The 9092-nt window shown below is 40.5% G+C and overlaps 1 long non-coding RNA gene across 1 annotated transcript; it reads left to right on the top strand.

Moving 5' to 3' along the window:
• The first annotated feature begins 5455 nt into the window (after positions 1-5455).
• Positions 5456-7220, top strand: LOC136438253 (uncharacterized). Its single transcript, XR_010756412.1, has 3 exons — positions 5456-5537; positions 6537-6629; positions 7113-7220. It is a non-coding gene; the product is annotated as an uncharacterized lncRNA (long non-coding RNA).
• Positions 7221-9092: the final 1872 nt, after the last annotated feature.

Genomic DNA, 9092 nt, shown 5'->3' with positions numbered 1-9092 from the left:
TTTCATCAGGTTGGTAATACATCATAGGATATAGGAGCTTAATTTTTCTTCTATAAAACCAACTTTTTGTTATTTGTCAACTTTCCGTTTTAAACGTCTGTCGGCTGCCCTTCTTAGGGCTATAAAAAAGTTCAATTGTATCTACTAAATTAAAACAAAAAAAAATAGTTTAGGCAAAAAAAGATACATGTATATACAATATACGGCTGGTCATTTGAAGCTCGTCTATGTAAAGTTGCCTAGAGCTGAACAGATAATAAGATAACTGTGGGCAAGACGTAAAAATGATGGCTTATCTGCGAAGTATTTGCTTTACATCTATTTCGGGGCACACAATATGTTTGTTGTATAGAATGAAAGACTGGATACGAAAGTTTCGATCTTTTTCGGGACGCGCGTATTATCGCGTGGACGCAAACTGTGAACGGAATATATCTATCCGGTAATATGTATGTTTAACAAAACTGTGGGCTATGTCACAAAAATTCTAACGTCCATAGTGTATGAATATGTCCTAAAACTAATCTAAAGTTCTAAACGCTCGTTTTTTCAGATTGTTGTAGTCACCGTTAGTAAATCCTAAACTAACTAATAATGAATGAAACTTTAAGATTGAAGGGGACAAAATGCTACATATATAAACGCTAAAATGTACAATTTGTGACGAAGGACAAAAAAAGAAGAAACAAAAAATGCTTACAATACAACGTTGACACTCCATTTCATTGGTCTACAGCAAATCTGCTAATGTCGACGTTGTTCCTGGTGGCCGTTGTCGGGTCTGTCTCGGCCTTTCCGACCGGATCCGGAGATTCCCGACTGTTGGACCGACAGCCTCGCTTCGTGCACTACGCGGCGAACCCCTACCGTCCGTGTGAGAGGAGGGGGTTCAGGAGAGACCTTCAACTGACGGCGAGAACAATCCAACAGACCAACAATACTCTGACAATAATGGTAAGTTTCCTGTAATCAGCGGTCTTCGATTTCGTTGTTCAATCTAGCTCTAAGGAAGGCGCTTATTATAAATGTTTTCATGTTGAATTTCGGCTCCATTTTGGCTCTTGGACTTGAATGGTATTATCAAATTGAACAATGGTCATACGTGTGCTTTGTAGTAAGGCCCGTGTGTTGTTTGGTGTAATTGTTGTTGTTGTTGTGTGGTAACGTTAACATTCCTCGCCAAAACATATGATAAAAAAATCGTTTTTTTTTTCACAGAAACAAGACCTCTTCAGGGGTGTTTTCCCCACATTCGCTGCTTTTCAGGTTAGTCATTGTTTTGCCATCGATTTATTTATCGTCATATTATCAATGATACATTCTTTCAAGAATATATCGGTACGAGAACAACACACACACATACCTTCACGCACACGTGTACATACATGCACACAGAAACACACACACAGAGAGCGAGAGAGAGAAAGAGGGAGAGAGAAAGAGGGAGAGAATGCGAAAGAGAGAGAGAGGATTGTGTGTACACGTGTACATACAAACTAACTTACACACACGTTTTCTACATATTTACCTTCGCCAAGAAGGTTATGTTTTGGGTAGCGTTTGTGTGTGTGTATGTAGAAGACAAACATAACTCGAGAAGGCCTGGATGGATTATCTTGATATTTGGTATGTGGGTAGGTCTTGATGAGACCTGAAAAAGATTAGATTTTGGGCTCCCTGACAACTTGTTACGGTACTGCAGCGGAACTTACTGTTTTGATTTCTTGTGTTCCGGACATGCTACGGTTCTGATTTTCGAGTGGTAGATAGCTCTTTGGACAGAGTGGTATAGATTTGGGCCCCTGGCGGCTTTTTCTGGAACTGCAGGAGCGGTTTTGCTTTAGACTGTGAAAGGGAATAACACAAGAAGGCCTTGTTCTCAATGTGAACTGTTCAAAATGGAAGATTATTCATTATCCAGGAGGACGGTGGCATGGTTTCACTGTTCCGTAACCTCACCAGTTACGAGCTCACCATCCCAACTGTCATTCTCGAAGCACAAGAGCTGAACGATTACAGCGACACCTTGCGACAGGCGATGCACGACACCGGTGAATACCTGAACAAGTTGCTGTTCAAACTAGGCTTTACGGTAAGAAACCAGTCAGACAATACCGTGTCGTCTTATCTTGAGAACATATTCATCATTGCAGTAGATTTCACACACAATGTACGGCTTCTGCATTTGTTTCATCGTTACTTAAACATCCCAAAAGTGAAGTATTGTTTCTGGCAGGTTGATATGTGTCTTTCTGTGCTGCAGTTTTTTTATGTTCCGACAGAGGGCGCTTGATTGGAAGGGATGATATCGGCTCTCAAACAGACCGATCCTATGGCCCACCCACCTCCAATAAGACGTAGAGTTGCAAAATAAAAAAAAATCATTTGACCGACATCCATCCAATCTCTCATTGGTCGCACCGATAATTGTCATTCTCTCATTGGTTGAACTGCTAATTGTGATGGACAGCCAGGATCGGTCTATTGCTTTGTTTTTGTTAATTGACAGATGTTGTTCTTCTCTTCTTTTGCTAGCTGAGGGCAGCTGGTGATTTGGAAGATCAGAGCTGGACGGCTGACTCCATGTCCCTTCCAGACCCGGAGGGAAGCCTATACTGGCACTATTTGCGTGACGTCACTTTCTTCCAACACCTGTATGGAGCCCTGGAACAGCTGAAAGCACAACTCGAGGCACGGCTGGCTGAATGTTAGAGGGCATGAATATATTGAACCTATATCATGTTGTATACTATAGTATACGTATACAGCCAATAACTGTCGTCAGTATCTGATTTTCTAGATATTCCAGATCTATGAAAACAAAAGGTAATGTTAATGGTATTTTTCATTAGAAATGTGTTCAAACGTATACCAAGGGGCTTTTGAAAAACGCATGCTAATATAACGTTTGTACGTATCTATTTCATATATCGACTTATTTATTTGACATTCATCAATATCTATGTCTCTCTCTTTATAACGTTACACAAGTTAATGTAAACTAATTTTAACTACATTGTAGCGTAGCGTATACAGGTTACATAAATATTATTGTTATGACGAAAGCAGTAACTGTCAATTACAATCACTTAGTAACCATGAATGGTAATATCAACGTTATGTCTCTTATAGAGATGACTAGAGTACCACTAACAGTTAGTGGTTTAGAAAGAATGGTAAGATGTATTTAAGATACAGTCTTTCGCATCTACTTTGCGGTAGGTTATATGTTTAGAACCATTCAAATAAGCGGTCACTAGACGCTTATTAGAATAGACCAAAGTCAAGTTTATGGGGATATTTTTTCCTCTCGATATTCCATTTAAATTTTGTTTACAGTTTACAAGATTATTAGAGTCTCTATGAATATATGATAGTGCTAATTATAAGGTAGGGTTTGTAACAGAAACATTAGAAATATAATAAAGGTTTGGCGAAAAATGTTCTTATTTGTTGTTACTTAAGCTTGTTGTACTAACTCACTGACTAACTAACTGTGTGTACTAACGTTATATAGATAACGTTAACAATGCTAATCTTGTCGGTATAAAGAAACAAGTTTTTGGAATGTTGGGGGTGAAAGCATTATCAAAACCAACAAAGAAATAGAGACGGCTAAGTCACATAGATCTTATCACTAAAGAATCAACATATTGGACGCGACCCCCCTCCCCATAACACAACGGTTGTTGACATACTATCGATTGTAAACCTATTTCGTCACGTAGGGCCAAAACAGTCGAAAATAAACGTTGACGAACAACATGAAGGTGAGAAAAACAAAATATGAACGAAAGTCAAAGCTGAAACGTTGGACAATTTAGAAAACAATTTACGGTAAAATGGCAGTTGAATTGTGTTTTGTCCAAGTTAGGAGTGACCAATTGTGTATGGGGCATCGCGTCCTTAGTGGACTTTGGTTTGGTTGCATAGTTTAAAGTCCATCCATACTCGACAGACACAAATCGATTACATTGATTCAAGAGTGTAGAAAAACGTGGATATTTTGGTTGGAGGCTCTGCATTTTTAAGAACGTTTTGTGACCATTCGACTAGCAGGTATGTACCGTATATATGTGTGTGTGTGTGTATGAGTGCGTGTGTGTGTTGTGTGCGTTCGTGTGTGTGCACATGTGTCTGGTGTGTGTGCGCTCGCGCGTGTGTATGTGTGCATATGCGAATATGTATTTTGATCGTGTCATTCCATATATGTAACGTTATATCTCAATTTCAGTTGTTTTATCGTAATAAACAACACGGCATATTTGATTCAAGGACAGGCAAAAGTTTGAAATTTGTGCGCAACAACAACAAAAACATGAAAGAAACAATGCAAATTTTAGCAATGATAAACGTTCTTGTTTCCAATATCGCATGGGTTCTTAATCATGTGGAAAGCTATAGAATCACTCACAAAATGTTTCTACTGTAGTAATAGTAAGATGTAGTACTATTGTGTTGCCCGTGTGCGTGTCTGGTAGTTTGATCACGAGTCCAAAGGTTTTGTGTCTTTACTTTGGGGCATGTACATAAGCACGTCACCGGAACGTACTGCGCCTGCGCGAAACGCTTCTATGTAATGTGCATAGGGCTTCAGAAAAACGTACCATATAATGTGTTGAAAAAGATATATTATGCAACGGGAAAAATTATAATGCAACGTTTATCAAACATCCAACAGAAAACAACAGAAAACCCAGGTTTCTGTTTGATGTTTAGTAAACATTGCATCATAATTTTTCCCGTTGCATAAGATATCTTTTTCGACACAACATTTAGAAACTATAGACGGGATATTATCCTTACATATGCGAACAATAGATTATTCTTTTTGCTCTGTCACATCTTCTTTGACTTTGGAATTGACTTTTACTTTGACCACGACAGTAGTATCCGTTTTCCGACGTTTTTGTCGCAATGTACGGCATACATTCTCTCATTTTGCAGTTGCACAATTGACGGTATAGTGGAAAATTTCCTCTTTTTTTTAAATGGACAAAAATTGATGCGCGCGCGGATGTCAATCATATTATCCGGGATACAGAAGAGAGGCAAATAGATCATTATACTCGCATCTCTGTTAGCCGTTTACTGCTCTGGATAGCAAACATTCCGAACAGAGCTCATAATGACGGTGGCCCACAAGAACAGAGTATTTTTGTGTATCCTTCACACAGGAAAATACATTTTAAAAACCAAGATACACAAAAATAGCCTTGTACTTGTGGGCCACCGTACATAATAGGTTAAAAGAAAGGTCTCTTTAACCCCTAGGTTAAGGACGGGATACTTATATTAAAACAAAAAGGTTTTAAGTCGTCATAAAAACGGCAGTTTGGCACTTTATATGTGGTATATTTTAATGTCAGGAATTTAAATGAGAACGAACGTTAAAGTATTTACCAATTTACTTGTTCACGATTTTCCACGGTGACTGAAACCCTGATTTGAATATACTAATAGATTGGGTGAAATCTACCGATTGGAACACCATTGCAATGAGTGCTGGAACGGCCGAGGAAGGCTCTGCGCCAAAGGTAAAGTTAACATCTACTAACATAATTCCGCCAGGGTACATAATTCCGCCACCCCGAAAAGATATGTACGTCCAACCAAATCGCCAACCCAAAGTCCCCAAGTGTAATGCACCCTGGATATCTAAATTGTGCATACCTTATTTATTTATTTATTTATTTCTGTTTTCTTTATCCAGGGTGGACGCACTCAGTGCTAACCGCACTGCTTTTCAGGCGTGCCCTGCACAAAATAACATAAACAGACTAAATAACATAACAAGGAAATAACATAGAATAATGAACAGAAAGTAACCAAAAAAAGATAATATATACATAACCGAGCGTCGAATCCAAATCATAATCCTTAAATCATAGTCGATATGGCAGGCCGGGTCTGGAGGTCAGAGGTCAGCAGTACTGTCTTACTTGTTTTTTAAAAGTTTGGCCCGACGTAGCCGCTCTAACTGTGGCCGGCAACTCATTCCAGGCAAAAAAAATCCACACCTATACCTGGGGGTTAGATTTCTCAAACACACTGTATTCTAAAGTAACGGATTTATGTAACCCGGCGGATTAATGCTAATGGAGGTTACATCAAAACTAGAAAGCTAAACATTTTGTTCCTTTAACTTATGTTTATGACTGGGGTGATCCATTTTATTTAGTGGAAGTATTCTAGAATGGTCCATCATGAATGAGATTGTATGTGGAAGAGTCTATTCTTGCATAGGGGGTCAATAGGGGAAATCTCCATTTCAGGCTGGGATGACTTTTGCAGTAGAAAACTTTTGGGCAGAAGTATTTTCTTGATATTTCAATTTGCCCAAGTGTTATTTTGGAACAGTCCATTTTTTTGCATGGGGAGGAGTATGGCTAAACATGCTGTGTTTGCTTAGGGCCAAATGGCGGCCTTTCTAGTTATTAGAAGTCCTGTTAGCGCCATTATATATTTTTTTTTTATCTGTATACCTGTACTTAGGCCGATAGGTACAATAAAGGTTATTATTCTATTCTTAACAGACGTCCGGTACTGACAACAATGGCTTCACGCCACCTTCCGACGACACAGAACTTCACACAGCTGTAAATTCTGGGGACGCTGATCATGTCAGGGTACGTCGCACATAAATACTCATCTCTTATTATTCTGAACATTTTCTACGAACGCCCACAACGACACATCTTGGAGGCATCTCGGACGCATCTCGACGGCGACCTCCGAGAAGCGTAAGCGCGCTGCCTTCGACATGCCTCCGAGATGCCTCCGAAATGCCTCTGAGATGCCTTCGAGATGCCGCCGAGATGTGTAGTTACGGGCTTTCGTAATTTTCATACCTAGACATTGATAGTGACGCCTTAGTCGTTCAAAGACAAGATGTTTTGAAAATAAGATGATAACTTGTCGAATTGACATGGATTTCTACGCACTAATCCATGCTGCTATACTGTCATTCTTACGACAACGTTCCAACCATGGTCTGGGGAAGTTCGGGAGGGCATGGTCGGCTACAATGTATGTGTGACAGGAGTTTTACTCTCAAGAATGTTTTGCAATCTCTTCGTTTCTTCTAAAAGATTCCGCATACATTTGTGTAGACGCTGTTGGATCAGCCAGGAGTGGATGTGAACGCAAAGGGAGATGGGAACTTCACCCCCCTACACCTGGCAGTCATTAACAACGACGTCTCCATTGTTAAACTTTTGGTACGTCCGCAATTTTGAAGATTTGTGCTAATAACACTATTTACTGTGCGTTATTAGTCTTAATTATTAAACATTTATGACCAAATCGGACACTAAACGGTTTTTTTTTTCCCAAAATCATCTATTCCAAAAGTAAGGTGCTGCTAAAAAACAATTCTTTCGGGAATACATTGGCGGATTTTCTGTAACATTTTCAGTTCAATCACAGTACTATGCTAAGTGCTTCGCCCCTGAGGCATCGCCAGAAAAAATCCAGCCAACGTTACTGATTTTTGTTATGGCACTCTCCGCAGTTGGAGAGGGATGCAGACATCTACGCTGAAGGTGCGGATCACGTGTCCCCCTGGCGGTTGTCACAGGCAGCGCACTGCTCTCTGCAGATCCTACAAATGATCCTAAAGACTGCAGCAGACCTCCAGGGCGACGTTGTGTAAGTTGAATGATTCTAATACTTGGTGTAATTCTATTATTTGAATGAAACGCTTTCACGTTTCTAGTCGTAGCAGCTGTGAAAACACATGGCATGGAAACATTTTTTTTGCTCAAATATCTTGCATGCATCCGTGAATAGTTTCATCGGGTATGTCACTAGAAAACAAAGTTCTTATGAACTACAGGCGTGTATGTGGAAATTCTGTACGGTTGGGGACCGCATCTGTTAGCAGCGACACCTAGCTGCAGTTCGAAATAGCACAAGCAGTATTGCCATGATATGAAGAAGGTGACAGAGGGTCACCGAAGTTGGCTTGAACAAAGCACTTGGCTGTGTACATATGACTTTGTTATCCACTACTGTAAATGCAAAAATGTTCCCGGTGTTTTTATTTTCGCGGTTTTCGCGGCGACCGTTTCACCGTAAACTTAAAACCACCGCGAACATTTTTGTCCAGTACTGTAGCAGTATCTGACTTCAGCGCTGCGGCGAACTTAAAACCACCGCGAACACTCCATTATCACCTTAGCGCGAAATAAAAACCACGCGAACTTAAATGCATTTACAGTATATTGCATGTATATCATTTTTTCATGACGTTCCAGTGATTCCAATCTGGGCGCGTCATCGCCCAGAAAGGCGGTTCCAGCGGCAGACTGCGCATGGGCAGTGATGGAGGTCGCTAAGAGCGGCGGCAATCAGTCGGCGGAGAAGCTCAGAAGCCTCCTGGAAATCGGCGGTGACGTCATCCTGACTCAGCGGGACTCTCGCGGCAGGACAGTACTGCATCACGCGGTGGCCAATCAGGAGGCGCTGCAGTTTCTACTGAAGGTGAAAGTTCTTCCAACTCTGAACTCCACTTCCTGTCATTCGCGCAAGTCTGAGCTTCTTTAGAGGCGCTACAGTTTCTACTGAGGGTGAAAGTTCTTCCAACTCTGAACACTACTTCCTGTCATTCGCGCAAGTCTGACCTTCTTTGAATGCGCTACAGTTTCTACTGAAGGTGAACGTTCTTCCAACTCTGAACTCTACTTCCTCTCAATAGCGCAAGTCTAACCTTCTTTAGAGGCGCTACAGTTTCTACTGAAGGTGAACGTTCTTCCAACTCTGAGCTCTACTTCCTGTCATCCGCGCAAGTCTGACCTTCTTTAAAGGCGCTACAATTTCTACTGAAGGTGAACGTGATGTCCGAACAAGAATAATTGAACTTGATACAGAATGAAATTGCACATTGAACTACTTCTTCCTACTCTGAACTTTACTTCCTGTCATTCGCGCGAGTCTGACCTCTCTTAAACTCTTGAACTTTAAATCTCACAAAGCAGCTGCAAAATGAGGAAATATATGCTGTAAATTGCACAAAACATATTCCGGAAACTAACGTCGTAGAACGTCAAAGAGGAAGATGTGAAAGAACAAAATGAAGAGTCTATAATGAC

The sequence above is a fragment of the Branchiostoma lanceolatum genome, chromosome 7, assembly GCF_035083965.1.
Source record: "Branchiostoma lanceolatum isolate klBraLanc5 chromosome 7, klBraLanc5.hap2, whole genome shotgun sequence".
NCBI classification, from domain to species: Eukaryota; Metazoa; Chordata; class Leptocardii; order Amphioxiformes; family Branchiostomatidae; genus Branchiostoma; species Branchiostoma lanceolatum.
This window is presented reverse-complemented; position numbering and strand designations above follow the sequence as displayed.